Source organism: Leguminivora glycinivorella, chromosome Z (genome assembly GCF_023078275.1).
Source record: "Leguminivora glycinivorella isolate SPB_JAAS2020 chromosome Z, LegGlyc_1.1, whole genome shotgun sequence".
NCBI lineage: Eukaryota > Metazoa > Arthropoda > Insecta > Lepidoptera > Tortricidae > Leguminivora > Leguminivora glycinivorella.
In genome coordinates this window covers 686,940-704,006 of record NC_062998.1, presented here as the reverse complement: position 1 = coordinate 704,006, position 17,067 = coordinate 686,940, and the positions used below count along the sequence as shown (strand labels likewise).

General features: G+C 35.1%; 1 protein-coding gene and 1 long non-coding RNA gene across 4 annotated transcripts in view; both read right to left on the bottom strand.

The window, feature by feature from the left end:
* LOC125241789 (beta-1,3-galactosyltransferase 4-like) overlaps positions 1-17,067 on the bottom strand; it is a 105,148-nt gene that overhangs the window by 26,164 nt on the left and 61,917 nt on the right. The gene's annotated exons all lie outside the window — the stretch shown is intronic.
* Positions 9,140-10,394, bottom strand: LOC125241791. The gene is made up of 2 exons (XR_007178765.1): positions 9,975-10,394; positions 9,140-9,414 (listed from the first exon to the last, which is right to left on the bottom strand). It is a non-coding gene; the product is annotated as an uncharacterized LOC125241791 (long non-coding RNA).

Sequence of the window (17,067 nt, the reverse complement as noted above, 5' to 3'; positions counted from 1 at the left end):
GCCATTATTGTTGTCATTGACGTTGTCTGTCACACTTTAGACTTAACAGAATTCGCAATACATTACCTCTTAGAAAAAACTTTCAAGGGTGATAAAAATCAAAATAAAAGTTATTTTTAAAAGTCGCCGAACAAATGTTGATCAGTATAAGTGCGTTTTCACATTATCCGATCCGATATCGGATGTCGGACCGTTATCCCATACATTACAGGCGCCATCTTGGATTTTTTCTATTGAAATGCTTCCGACATCCGATATCGGATCGGATAGTGTGAAAACGGCTTAAGGAGAATAGCCTAGAGTTCAATTCTTCGCCTTTGTTACAGGCCCCACTCTGTATATGTACCTAGAAAACATCATCATCTTCCTTGCGTTATCCCGGCATTTGCCACGGCTCATGGGAGCCTGCGGTCCACTTTGACAACTAATCCCAAGATTTGGCGTAGGCACTAGTTTTTACGAAAGCGACTGCCATCTGACCTTTCAACCCAAAGGGTAAACTAGACCTTATTGGAATAAGTCCGGTTTCCTCACGATGTTTTCCTTCACCGAAAAGAACCTAGAAAACATATCATATACAAAATAAAATAAAACTAAAAAAACGGATTATATTCATTATACGCGATATAATCTGATTCCATAAATTTATTTCATGAGTAACTATCGCGGTGACAGGAGACAATATTATATACACAACTTATTATATTATAAAAGTTTTTTAATTTATTTCTTCCAAGGCTACACACGTTTTCCTTCCTGACAAAACTGTACTAAAATCCTAAAAAAACCTGCTTCTGACGAAGGAGGAAAATGACGAACTTGTTCTTATTTTATTTCAATCTCAAATAAACAACTGACGTAAGCGGAATCTGACGAATAGGGCGTAAGAGGTTCTCCACATAGGTCATTCCTGACAAAACTGTACTAAAAACCTGCTTCTGACGAAAGAGTAAACTAACGGATGTGCTCTAAATCATTTTAATGATTTAAATTTTGCATGCGATGGCTTTAAGGGTAATTCTCAAAATAGTGGCATCGTACCCTGCCATCACGTTTTTGAATAGAAAGTATGCGAAATATATAATTTTCACATATAATTAAAATTTTCATAAGTAGGCATTAACGTGACACATCGAGGCCAACACATATTTTTTCTATAAATATAATACTTTTGTAAAAAAAAATAAAGAAGACCGTTTTCTACTGTACCCTGCCTTGTCACTACGCGACTCTGCTCAAGTTTTCGCTCTATAGATTATTAAATTGCAGTTTTATGATAATAAAATATCGTTTTTTGTAGAGAATAGACTACTATATTCTTAAATATACGTTGCACGGGATGTTTCGATTACTTTTGAACACTAATTTTCACCTTCAAAGTTTGTCCAGCGATATTTTCTCCATATCCTGTGCGTCCGCGGTATTGCACCTCACTCACACACAGAAAGTCTTATTGAGGCCCTAATATACGTAAAACACGTAGCCAATATGGTTCTAGCCGCCGGTGTAAAGGTTTGTGTGTGAGGTGCTGCGGTCTTGTGGTTAGAAGTTTTCAAAGTGTGATGTTCGGAGTTTGTAACAGGTATGTCCACTTTATTCTGGCATGATTATTTTAAAATATTAATACGGCAGTTTTTTTACCAATAACATTTTAATGTTGTATTGAAGTATAACTATGTATATTAAAATTATGACAGTTGTATTATCAACAGTTTCGGAGATAATATCTAGTTAATCGGATTTTCACTACACCCTGTGTAACTTTATCCTGCCATCACTCTGCAGGGTAAAGTGACTGTTGACGGATAAAGAAACACAAGTAAAAAAAAAGCTATTTTGACATGGTTTTTACTAACTTGCAATGTATGTATGTATGTATGTTTGTATGTATGTTGAGGTCAAATCTTGCAACCCAATTTGAAGCAGAAATATTCAACCGACTGAGCTGAAATTTTGTATACACGCTGCGGATGACGTTCGCATATAAGCGCCGATATGGGGCACTGGGTCCTTCGATAGTGGGCAATAGTCTGCTCAGCGCCGAAGCAGTCCCGACGAGGCTAGGAACCAATTTGATAAAATGTTCCTTGGAGTACCAATTTTGGTTTGAATTTAAGCCCAAGTACTTAATTTGGGGCGTAAGAGGGACCGCCTCTCCGCCAATAGGCAAGGCAACATCCCTATCGCTCTTGCATATAGGCATTACAGAACTAGATTGCATTTCGATCGGCGTATAGCGTCAACGATTATCATTTTGGCTAGGTCGGCAGCAATCACTTTTTTCGGGCAGAAGCCAACCTTTTCTTCGAAAACCACGTCATCGGTCGTGGCAAGTAATACCGCAAGCCCAAACAAATTAATGCGCCTAACTGTGAGCTCAGTTGCCACTGTGGCTCTCCTTATTATCCTGGTACTTTCTTCCCCTCACGGCTACTATTGTGTCATCGGCATAACAAATGGTGATCATGCGGAGAAGTTGGACTACTCTGATAGCCAAGTCAAAGCCAATGCTCCAGAGCAGGCGCCCAGTACCGACCCCTGTGCAAAACTGTGGGTAATAGGTTATGATTATTATGAATATGCATGTGGGTAAGAAGAAGAATAAAGAAGTCAGTCTTGATTTGAGCACGTAGTCTCATTGACCTGTCCCTATACGTTTATATGGCGCAGCCGGTAGGAACACCACACTCCATTCGTCTTTCTAGGCATCTTCCTCCTGATTCATTGAGCAGTACTCTATCTGCAAGGTAATGCCCTATGAGTATGGTGAATGATGATCTCCAAATAGAAAGGCGCATCGTGGAAGTAATGCGCCTATTTTATTACCACATAAGGAAAAAAGCCGAAGTAATTGGCAATGTCAAGAGATACTGCGATAGCTCCCTGCCTTTTCTCTGCTACCAGACCGCTGTATTTATGCAGCGCATCAATTGCGTCTATCGCTCCTCCCAGAACCCGATCTCTGATGTTTGGGCACGTGTCTTTCAAAATGCGTGCACAGCAGTACGATGATGCGCTCAACATCGTGCCAGTTTCATCTAGGAGGGCAATTGGACGGTATCCTAAGGGACAGTCAGCTGGACTACCCTTTTTTCGAAAGGCACAGTCTGCCCACCTTCCAACGAGAATTTATACCCTCTCGGAGGCAGTCGTCAATGTGGCCACGTAATCTACTTCCAAGATGTTTAAAGAGCCAAGGCACACCGTCCGGCCCTAGAGTGGCCCTCATTTTAAATACTGACCTCATTATCTCGACATCTGTTACCAAGGAGACATCAAGGAGACGAACCAACTCTACCACTGGGGCAGACATTGCAGGCATTACATGCACAAGTACAACTCACATTGTGAATCATGATATGTGCTTTGTTGTTTTACAAGACTGTGATTGTAGGTACTTATTTATTTATTCTTTATTGCACATAAAAAAGTACAAAATGGTGTACATAATGCCTTAAGGCATTCTCTACCAGTCAAACACTGCAGGCATCGTGACTGAAAATAATAATCAGATATCACTTACTGTACTTCAACTGTTTTGAATAAAAAATAATGGATATTGTTTAAAAAAATACTTTTTTTTGCTTTTGTTTCTACTTAAAGAAAAAAAATTGAATCCTAACGAAATCGTGGTAAACGAATTAGTGGTAAACTTGTTTTTTTATTCAAACTCTCTTTATCCTGCCACGTTTTCCCTGCTACCCTGTCTATTCACTTTCTCCTGTATGTCTAAAATTTCAACTCGCTATAAGTTCTACGTTTTTACTACTATTTCGTTCCCTCCTGCAAATTCCGTATCATTGATGCACTCAAAAACATATTTAAATCCAAAAAGGTACAAAAAACCATTTTCATTTTTTTTCATTCACTTTACCCTGACGGTGCCACTTTTTTGAGAACGAACCTTTAAACGAATCGAAAGAGACACGATTGCTTCGGTATGTTATATGCGACTGCCGGCGCCGTACATTCTAATGCATATTTGAGGAGATGAATATGTTTTACTATAGAAAATGTATATTTGTTATAATCCTTATTAGTTAGTCTTAGTATTTTAAGTACTTTTTCACGGTTATATGCTTAATTTTTTTCATATCATTGCCATCCGTTGCCGCCGCCATAGTTTCTAATGCATTATTTCATAAGTTGAATAAGTTTTACTATGGATAATATATATTTATTTTAATCCCTTATTAGTTAATCTTAGTGTTTTATGTATTTTTTGACAGTTTCATGCTTTAATTTTTGCATAAGATGTGCTGAAATATGAACAAGCACCAATTTTATGTAAAAAATGCCACATTACTGAATTTTTCAAGCTGGTCATTAATAAATATGTTAGTCTTTTATTTTCGATAATTTAACACTAGATCTATCTAACAATATCATTTTATGGTACAGCACAATACAATTTTTGTGAGTACTGTCACAAAAAGCTGCTAGCTTTAGCTTTAGCTGCTAAACAAACACTACAAAAAACGACATTTTTGGCCCGAATGGAACGCTTTTACTGCAAAAGTGGCGGCATCTTTATCAGCAAATTATGTATGTCTGAGTAATGGCTACTGTGCTCTATACAGTCATATTAAAATTGTCTAAGTAGGTATTTACAGAGATATAAGCCGCCGCGCCATAACACTTTTCGTTACACCTGGTTTTCGGTCCGGTCACTCTACTACGGGTTTTCAAAGACGTTCACCTAATACTCGGGTAGCGATAACTTTTGAGGTTTCGATAATATTCACGTTGCTTCTTTTTTGCATACAGTTTTTAAACTATTGATCAAATATAAAAATAATATTTTGGGTCGTCCTAGGTACCTGCTTAGCTCGAAATTTAGGTATTTCTATTTTTAAGCAGTGTTCAGTCAAAGAAATATTCGAGAAGAAATTATTTGTATCTATGTAAAAACAACAAAATAACAATAAGAAAACCAGTTTTAATAAGAAAAATTTACATAAGGTAATGGCGCCTATTAACGTGGTACTTAAGGCAGATTTCAAAAGATACCAAAAAATTAAGGGTATCAAAGCTCATTAACGACCACAAATATTTTTTTTATGGAAGAGTATTTATTGAACTATTAGTTTTGAAGAGTTTTAGGATCATTTTAGTTTATTATATGTCATAAAATGATTACTGAAGCCAACATACCTAAATTTTCTATTACCGTGGTAATGAACAGGTTGCAGTTCTATTAACGCGAATTGAGATTTCATTACCGAGGGTATGAATGACAGTGTTTTTCTGCCATCGGTAAATAGAAACCCATCTCAAAATTCGGAGCTTAATACCGACGGTTGAATATACAAATTATGACAAATACATATACCTATACTATCCTCCTTTATGAATACCCACAGAAGACTCAGTTTCACCTAAGAAATCTGTACTTACGGTACACTAAATGTCATATTTTGATACAAGACTAATATGTCGCTCGGTAATAGATACTTCTATAGGAACCCATTACCGACCCAAACAAATATTGCATGGATCGGTAATAGATTCTTATATATTCTATTACCGAGGGTTATCTGATCGTACCATCGGTAATAGGCATAAATTGGAGTATTATAAAATCTAATTCCGACCCATAAAAACAAAGTCATACAGATGTATTTTCATTACAAATCAAAATAAAATATTACAACCTTATATTAAAACCAAGTTTACATAACTGGTAAGTAAGCATCAGACTTTATGTCAATGTTTAAAAAATTGACAAATTAACGGTTTTCATAGAAACTACGAAATCAGTCATGAAGTTTTTGCTAAAAATTAAGGTTTTGTTGAATAATTTTCATACCGCGTAAATAGTTCTTTGATAGCGTGAATAGATCAAGATTGAAACAACTGTAAGACATTATATAACTGATCACATATACTTAAAATAAAGCAAAAAGAACTAATATCACTACTTTAACTATTACCGTGGTATACCACAGTAATAGAATCTACTCACGAAATGGCGCCTTTCACCGCTGTCTTTTAATTTCCACTTTAAACACATTTCCAGGCTAAACAATACGTAAAAAGTACTCAGAAGTCATGTAGAAAACTAATAACAATAATTTGAAATGCATAACTTTCACCTGTTTGCCATAATTATTACGTAAAGTACTAAATGAGATTGGAGTTCACTTAGGTTTAGCGTCACACGTCAGTATGACACAACCTCTTCTCGAAGCCCCGTGGCAAAAACTGTCAAATAGCGAGCGTCTTATTTCATTCACACTCTCTATCGCCTATATGTGCGTTAGTCAACTAAACAGGCTTCCTTTGTGTGAGTAACTTTTTTTAAGAAATTGGTCGGTTTGCCTATAAAATGCCTATTTGCAAATGCGGCGGTAATGGACGTCGATTTCGATACCCGCGTTGATAGCCGCCGTTACCTTATCACTATTGATGACAAATTAATATCAAACCCTAAGTTAGTTGCTAACGCATTCAATAACTTGTTTGTGAATGCTGGGCGGTCGCGGGCGGACGCGGAGCCGGCCCCGCGCGGGCGGCCCGTGCTGCAGCCCTCGGAGAACTCTATGTTCCTGCGACCGGCGGAACCGCAAGAGGTCTACTCTTTAATACGCGGATTGAAGAACAAAATGAGTTACGGAATAGACGAGTTACCGGCCACTCTTATAAAAACTTGTGCGGATGTATTAACTCCGCCACTTACGTTTATTATCAATCAGTCGTTTCCTGAAGGTATATTTCCCGATAAATTAAAACAAGCCATTATAAAACCTGTACATAAAAAGAATACGCGATCCGACCCGAATAACTATCGTCCGATTGCGCTATTACCTGTACTTTCTAAAATATTTGAGAAAGTCATGTGCAAACGGCTCTACTCCTACTGCGAAAAATACAATATCCTTGATAACGCGCAAAACGGTTTTCGCAAAAAACGATCAACCACTTTAGCTGCTTACAAATATGTTAATGATATTTTAAATGTATTAGATAAAAAGAGTACGCGATCGGTGTGTTGTTCATTGCAAGACGTAATGTTCCAACCGAGGTTTATTGTGACAATGCTGCTACTTTTAAGTCAGCTAGTACTCAGTTGTCTGAGCTATATAAATTATATAATAATAGATGTCATCAAATGCAAGTTCAAAATGTAACTGCCAAATTGGGAACAACATTCCATTTCATACCTAGTTACTCCCCTGTCTTCGGAGCCTTATGGGAAGCGGCGGTGAAAAGTTTGAAATACCATCTGAAAAGAATGTTGGGCTCACATGTTTTAACATATGAATTATTATACACACTACTTGTTCAAATTGAAGGTATTTTGAACAGTAGGCCGATAACGCCAATGTCATCAGATACAGAGGATCTTTCCTACTTAACGCCGGGGCAATTTTTAACCGGTGCTCCCTTAACTTGCTATCCTGAGCAGGATATCACGAACTTACCTGATAAAAGATTAAAGTTTTGGCGGAAATGCACTGCATTGCAGCAACACTTTTGGCGATATTGGTCTAAACAATACCTAAATGTCTTGCAAAACCGTCCTAAATGGAAGACTGCTTTGCCTAATATTAAAGTAGGTGCTCTAGTTATCTTGCGTGAAATAGATACTCCACCTATGACTTGGCCTATGGCTAGAGTAACCAAGGTTTTTCCAGGTCAGGATGGGAAGGTAAGAGCCTTAGAAGTAAAAAAGGCAAATGGTAAAGTGCATACAACTTCTATTACCAAAGTTTGTATACTGCCTTTAGATGAATAATATTTTTCTTTAAACAAAATGTGTTATGTGACACTTTCATAATATGCTATGTTGATATTTAGTTCAGTGTATTATGACATGGCTAAAAATCCTACTAAATTATAACTGTTCTATGAGTAGGTAGTCATGGTATGGATTATTTATGTTGATGCTGGTTGCATCCAATGTTTATTTTGTTCTATAAAATGTGTCTTATGTTATTTACTATTTCATAACTACATCAGCAATCTTGTGAAATTGCCTACATAGCTGCTTATTAAGTTTTTTAGTAAGTGTTAACATAATTTCAATTTACAAACCTTAAAAGATTACAGTCCACTCAAATATAAAGCTGTGTAATGCAACTATGCAAGAAGCTAATAAAAATGTAGTAATATATATTTAAGAAGCTATTGATTTCAAGCCTATTTGTTATTTTCTGTCGGCGGAGTATGTTGCAGAATGTAGTTTGTATACCTATGTATGTCTTATGACTAGCAACATTAATATTCATGGTTTCCATGGTAACATATGTACAATTTCTTCTTGGACAATATATCATTCGTCTCACACGTATTTCTGATTTTTTATTCATTTAAAATACTTTTTAGGACCCTAGAACATTGTTTCTTCCTTTAAAAATTGAAGGAATAAAACAAGGCTTTATAAAGCAATTATAAACTATATTAAGTGGAAATAACTTTAGGTATAAAACGCGAGTGACAAACGGTAATGACAGAAGAATGTAAACAATACTGTCAACACTATGCTAGCAACCAGTATGATAAAGAGGATTGCTCTGCATAAAGGTCTAGGCGTCCATATTTCCAACATCCTCTCCTTGACGCAGACGCTTTGGAGCCAAGCCCAGGGCCGCAGAAAAATATTCATGCTTCGTTCGTTGGAGACCTTTCGTCAGTATATCGGCAATCATGTCTCCAGTGCTTTTATACTTAACGGCCACTTGTCGGCTAGCTATCTTCTCACGCAGAAAGTGAAAACGAACATCTATATGTTTACTGCGAGCGTGATAGACTGCATTTCCTGAAAGACTAATCGCACTCATATTATCACAATAAAGGGTTATGGGTATACCTTTATGTTGAGGCTCAAATTCTTCCTCTAGCTGTTTCAACCAAAGAGCCTCTTGGATTGCTGAGGCCAAAGACATGTATTCAGCCTCGGTCGTGGATAATGCAACAGTCTGTTGCTTCTTTGAATTCCAGCTAAGTGGACCACCCTGAAATAAAAATATATAACCTGTGCAAGATCTTCGATCTTCAACACTGTTTGCCCAGTCTGAATCGCAGTAGCCAGAAATAATCTCACTTATATTCCTCTTGTAAGTAATGTGACGTTTAGCGTCGCATAAACTAGGGTAGAATAAAAAAAAAAACTAGAGAGAAGAAAAAAACTCCGATAGAAAAATTTTACAAACTATATTTTAAATAAAAAAACCTATCTATTTATCCAGGATCGTGGGTAGGTATTTCCTGAGCTGGCCGGTTACAATAAAAGAAGAAACAAGCCCTTGTTAGGGGTCACTTCCCTGCACTACGCCGCCGAAGTCGTACTGGGCGTGGCCGTCATCAGAGGCAGTTCCGGACCGCCAGTCTTCCTTCCGGAACCTTCCGGAACGTGTGCAGGCGCGCGCGCATCCAAATTGTGGGTCCAGTTAACGACCCCAGACTTGTTCCCTGGAATTCCGGTAAAATGGCCGTTTCAAGAAAAGTCCAATTTCGAACAAGTGACTGCGACATCCGGAACTTTGGCCAAATTAAAAGTGCTAATGAGATGTAGGCTGGTTTAGTGAACCCCAAAGCGTTAAAAAAGGTAATCAATGATGTGGCAGTCACAAGTTAAATCATCATTTTTTTTTTAACAAAAAGGAAGTAATTTTTATTTAACTAAAAGTACTTTTGCTAATAAAAAAAACTTTTAAAAACATTATTAATGTAGATTAACTACAGATTGGTTTCTATTTATATGCATTTAAATTAAAATTAAGCGAAAATTCCACAAGAATGATTAAGATTTTTATAAAGCGGGTAGAACCATATTTCTAGAAAGATCGAGAAGCTTGTTAATTCCAACATTGTTTCTAAGGAAAACATATTGTTACTAAGCGGATAGAGAAAGATGAACCCAGAAAGAAATAAATGAATAATGATTGAATGAAGAAAATGATTCCTTATTAAGACTATGAACTATGGAAGAAACCTTAAATCTAGTTCTACAAAATATTCAAAACACTCACCCTATTTGGGGAAAAACTGGCACTTAACACATTTAATTGTAGTAAAAATTAAAAATTAAAATAAATTTGTCACTCCATGTCGTCTGACGTTATGAGAGTTTTAGGTAACTTGACCTTTCGCTGTCGGAGCCGTGGTAGGGAATGCGAGCGCGAATGCGCCTCATACGTTGACCAGCGCCTATCGCTTATCTGGAGCGGTGACGTAGTCTTTTGTATTCGCATCTAGTTTTAACTAATAACAAATGCAATCGTCAATTCTGTTTGTACGTATATTTATTTTACATTGTTTTTTATTTTTTAAGTTTTAAAATATTTTATTTAGAAGAATGTATGTAAAAATGTATTATAGTAGTTTATAGTTATATTTTGGTTAATTATTTATTTTTATTTAATAGGATTTTTGTTAGAGATAACGGTAAACCGTTACAGTAAGTTTCAAATTAATTGTACCTTTAAGGTACCTCATGACACGTTTTAGCGCCATCCAATGTTCTGCGGTAGGCTGACTGTTGTATCGACTCAGTGAGTGCACTATATAAGTTATATCGGGTCGAGTACCTTGTGATAGGTATAATAGACAGCCAATAATCTCCTGGTATGGAATATCTGTTAATATTTCTCCTTGATTCTCAGCTTTCTTCAACTTGACATTTGGATCAGTTGGTGTCCATACCGGCCTACAGTTTTCCATCCCGAAGCGACTAAGTATCATTTTTATGTAGAGGGACTGATCTATTGAGATTTCATTCTTAACATCTTGAGTTATTTTAAATCCTATGCATTGTTTTGCAATTCCCAAGTCCTTCATATTAGGGATATTACCAGGTTGATGATGAAAACTATTACTTGTACCAACATTTTTACTTTATTCGTTTATAACAAAGATAATGACAACCAATTTTCAATAGATAATTCAAGACTTCTTCACTACAACTCGTCTGTACTCGAACTGGCCAACCGACACTGCATTCCCCGTGTTTTATAACGATCCAAGATGGCGGTAACCAGTGACTGGTATGAGTCAATTGATATTCTTTAATACTTTACTAAGATAAATCAAAATCTAAGGCATTAATAAACAATTACTCTTACAGCTCGGCCATCCTGTTCGAGGCGAGACCCTTCGCCAAAGCTTAATGTGATTTAAATACAATTAAATTAATGAGATACAATTAAATTCATAACGCCCAGTCAAATTATGAAGTTTAAATTAATTAAAGTCAAATTATGAAGTTTAAATTAATTAACTGGCATCGCAAGTTATAAACATATTTAAGTAAACAATGCAACACTTCACGCTTCACTCGCGAAACACAAACTAAGATATTGAACACCAGACCCCGGCCCTTTCACCTGGGCACTCCTGGGTAACGGTTTTTACCATCATCCTGACCCGTTAACCTGGGCTCACATGGATGCTGGCGTTCTGGGTAACGGTTTTCACCATCATCCTGACCCGTTAACCTGGGCTCACATGGATGCTGGCGTTCTGGGTAACGGTTTTCACCATCATCCTGACCCGTTAACCTGGGCTCACATGGATGCTGGCGTCTGTTCGTGCCCCTGCCCTCTCGCCTGGGCACGCCTGGGTCGTCTCCCATCTGGGCACTCCTGGGTCGGAAGTGAATCTACACCCCGACCCTCTCACCTGGGCGCTCGTGGGTGGTAAATGAATACCAGACCCTGGCCCTTTCACCTGGACGCTCCTGGGTCCTTGGTCTGAAACTTGCAACACTGTCTTTAGGAACGTAAAATTTCGACTGTCTTCGAAATTATGGAAAAATGATTATGGTTCGGTAATCAATTCAATAAGTCATAATGTACTGATAGTCGTTATGATTAATTAAATTATTGTCGTCACCTATTAATATTATCGCTATACTGAGTAATTATATTTAAGATTTTTCGAATTTATATAGTATTTACATTTACAGAATTTTTAAATACTCAAATGACCTGTCAATAAAATATCGTGCCCAATTATTTATTTACCATTCGTAACGTATACATATTATATTACGCAACTATTTAAGCACAATTGCAAGTACACGACTACGGTGTACGTCTCTGTTTTTTATTGTTATTATTATTTTTTTTAGGTTCTAGCTAAGATTGATGCAATAGTATGTCGAAATAGAAAACTTCTTAGTATATTGGTCATATAATTAATATAAGTTAATGCCAAGTTATTTTATTTAGGTTATAGGCCCATATAAGTGGAATTACACTGACCTGTATTTCTGATCAGAGTAAAAATAAGGTTTTGTTCAAGAACTTTTGAGATTCATTTTTGTCAACAAGTTAATATGATTGCAAGATGTTTCTATTGTTATTCGAATTGCTATTTATTATATTGGCAGCCGTCAGATATTATATACATAATCTTTTTCTTTTACCGTGTCTTATGAATATGGCTGCAATGAAATAACAAATAAGATATACGACTAATCATTATTCGTACTGCTTACAAGCTGTGGGGTATTCATATAATTATCAAGAGGTCTATCCACATATACATCAAGTAAAACTTTATTTTCCATTAAAAGCTATTGCGAATTTAGACAATGAATATTATGTTGGCTTTCTACATTTTAGTTTTGTTCCTGTTATCTATGAAATGGGTTTATGCATTGAAGTCCTTTTTTTAATTATTATTAACGAATGTAAGTATATCGCGGAATATTTGTCTTACAAAGAGTTTTAACGGTTACTTGCTAAACGTTAGTAACGATTTTTTTTTAATCTGATAGGTCTCTTCATAACCGATACGAAGTATAACTACTTGACTTTCAGTATGTACCAAATATTTCACCAACAAAACCTACTAGGTAATAAGTTGCGTATGTTATTCAAATTTATTGTTACTTCTGATTCGAGCATACTAATTTAAAACATAATGTCTCATTTTTGTTACTTTATTCTTGAGAATGAGCACCCAAGATTATATTACACGTAAAGAACTAGATACGGGCAGCCAAAAGAGAAAATGTAATTACCGTACTACTTAACCAATCAACAAGTCGCCATAATTGTAATGTTTGACATTGTCGATCATAATATAAATTGTTAAAGATTAAGGTGTAATGTTATATTATTGAAATAAATAAATCTAAACTTATTTAATGCAGCGATATTCGCAGTATAATGTGGATAAATCTAATTAATAACCACTTTATGAAACATCATCGCAATTCAGTTTGAGCCATTTAAGCTTTCTGAAGAAAAACCAAGAACTGCATATATATTATAAGCCATGAGGCCAGAATTTATGCATGCATAATATTATATAAAGTTATTTTTTTTTTAAGTAACAAATTATACCGCCTTGAATGATATCGAATTTACGAAGGTCCCTTTTTTTTTCTTTGGAAGTCAACAAAATGATCTATCATAATGATAGTGGTAATCATTTTTATGTTATATAATACGGGCAAGCGAGATTACGTGTCCATCTAATAATAAGTTTTCCGAGTTACTAAAATCACATTACGCATATACTTTCATAATGTCAATGATCAAACAGATTTTTTTTTTAAGATGCTTTTGTAGGTATTTACGAACAGTAATATTTTTAAATCAAATAATAAAAGCACACATGAACATGGCATTGCGCCTCAAATTATCTGCAATTTACTAACATTTTATTTAAGTTTTCCAAACTACATATCCTGATCTTGTTAACGTTAGGTGTGTAATAAAATATTTGAATAATTAATTTGAGCCGATTGCTTATATCAATAAGAATTCTACTACTTATATTATTGTTCAATGTATTATTCATTAAGATTAAAATTAAACTTCTGCACGTTCATCAATGTGTATTAAAATTAAAAGCTATGCACGTACATCTACGCGCTTCAAAAGTCGCACGTTCATCCACGCGCTTAAGACTCGCACGTTCATCCACGTGCTTTACACTCTAACACGTCCGTCCACGTCCTTCAAACATTGATTTCACAAGATACATGTTACATTGTGCCATAGGTAGCCTTGTTGATATCTACCAATAAGTACCATAGTAGCGTTAATTGTATACCTTGTACTGCGATCAAAATACTCAAACGTACGAAAAGTGTACTGTAACTACGGACGAATTTTATTATTCACGCGTTGTTACTTATTACAAGATTATGACCGACTCTACATATTGACCGACTCTTTTACATGATTATGACCAACTCTACATATTGACAGACTCTTTTACATAATTATGACCAACTCTACATATTGACAGACTCTTTTACATAATTATGACCAACTCTACATATTGACAGACTCTTTTACATAATTATGACCAACTCTACATATTGACAGACTCTTTTACATAATTATGACCAACTCTACATATTGACAGACTCTTTTACATAATTATGACCAACTCTACATATTGGCCGACTCTACATATGACTCTACATATGACTCTACATATGACTACATGTGACTCTACATGTGACTCTACATGTGACTCTACATGTGACTCTACATGTGACTCTACATGTGACTCTACATGTGACTCTACATGTGACTCTACATGTGACTCTACATGTGACTCTACATGTGACTCTACATGTGACTCTACATGTGACTCTACATGTGACTCTACATGTGACTCTACATGTGACTCTACATGTGACTCTACATATGACTCTACATATGACTCTACATATGACTCTACATATGACTCTACATATGACTCTACATATGACTTACCGACAAGGGCGACCGTCACCCATGTCATCTCATTTGCCTGAATTATCACGCGACTTTCACGATCTTCTCATAAATACCTTCAATATAGATCATCATTTCAATTAATATTGAATTAGTGTTATTGCAGAAACAAACAAAGATATCATTGATTAAATTCACAGCATACAAATACATTAGTAGTCGATTTCCCATCGAATACATATATTATCCATGATCATCATGGTAATATAGGAAGAATGATTTGATATACAACTTGCGCCATCACTGGCCATTGTATAATAGTAATAATAAATGTAACCTTCTGCCTGCCGTCAACAACCAAGAGCAGACCAAGCAGTTCAATTCATGGAATAAAACTTTGTAAAATCTATAACACAGTTCAAATATTTGAAATTTATGCTAATGATGAATGATCATATAATGCTAAACATTTTTTTTTATAACGAGTTACTACTCGTATATCCGAAAATTATTTCACGAACAACCAGAGGTGAGCAAACTTTTCTTAAAGAAATCGTAATGATATTATTAGATTGTTATAGATTGACCACTGCTATAACGATAAACATGTTTTTAAAACGAATTGACGTACAACATTTATGCTTCATAGATGAAGATTTATAACTTAGTTCGATTGGAAACGAATTCAATCAGGTTCTTACCAATCAGGGCAAAATTTTAATTTTCTAGTTACATTTACAACTTGCTTTTTACAATAAGTAGTCACATTATTAAAACAGACGGATATTAAAGACATTTTAATACAATAACGTTTCTTTCATTAAATTTAATTTAATTCAGTGACAGAATTGAATGACAGTGACACAACTTCGATTTAACGATTAATGGAATGGATTCAATATTATTAATGTGTTTAAAAATAAGTAAACACAAAGTCTGACTCAAACAACAACTTAGTCCAGGATTTGGTGAGCAGTCCGGCATTATGCAACGCGGTCAGATGGAAATGGCTTTTGTATAAATTAAAAATACTATGATCAATATCGTACTTAACGCATCAAATATCAAGTAACCCTGTATTAGGTACAATTTTCAGTTTGAACTAAGACCAACATTTATAAATATACATAATTTTCACCAATCTTGTGTCGCGTAACTGAAGAAATGCAATATTAGAATATTTTACGAGTACATATTTTTACACAGCGTATGTAATTAAATACCTATTTATTTTAAATTGTATTTCCGATCTGTATTATCTGATAAGTTCGAATATTTATTATAATTAAGTAACACATATATACTAATAATATATTTATGTTATTTATTCAAGTATTTGAACGATGATTAGTTCTTACTGGTATAAAGTATTATACTGGTATTGGTTGTAAGCCGTATTTAACAACTCGAGGTATTGTTAATACAAAGGAAAAATCGTTTAATCAAGGGTTTATTCCTAATTTCCTATTGACAAAGTGTAAGTTTACTGATAACTCCACGATTTCTTCAAGACGTATTGTCACAAATTGACCGGCGCAGCATATCGTAGCGCTTAATGTGTAAAACAATATGTTATTGTAGCCTTCTATTTTCTGAACAAGTTGTATTCCATTTTAGATTCATAAAAATAAGAAATCGTTATAACTTTTAATCATACACAGTACTGTGGGTAGGTAAGTAAATGTAAAGTTGTCATCTTTTAAAAACAATAATGTTAAGAAAATAATGAGAGGTAATTGACAATTGCGGGTTTATGTTGTTTTATCAATAATAATACTTTCGTTTTTATGCGTACCTATGGTTGATCTATTGATATAATATACCACAATTATTTTATTCCATCGTATTTTGCAATACAGTCATGACGGTAGATTATCAAACCAGTTTTACAACGCCAAAGAAAGAAAAATAATTAATGTCTCACTTACCATAAAAATTTCAGTGCACGTTTCATAAAGTAAGCTAATGGTACTCACAAAAAAAAAAAAAACAAAGAAAAGAAAAACTTTACGTTTGTGGGGCGTGGCAGAAATCCTTTCGATCTCTGTTTATCCCAATTTCTGATATATTAGGGATATTACCAGGTTGATGATGAAAACTATTACTTGTACCAACATTTTTACTTTATTCGTTTATAACAAAGATAATGACAACCAATTTTCAATAGATAATTCAAGACTTCTTCACTACAACTCGTCTGTACTCGAACTGGCCAACCGACACTGCATTCCCCGTGTTTTATAACGATCCAAGATGGCGGTAACCAGTGACTGGTATGAGTCAATTGATATTCTTTAATACTTTACTAAGATAAATCAAAATCTAAGGCATTAATAAACAATTACTCTTACATTCATGCGAAACTTTTCTTTTATTTTTTCTTTCACCATCTGTGAGCTCTTCTCATTATTAAAGAAACATA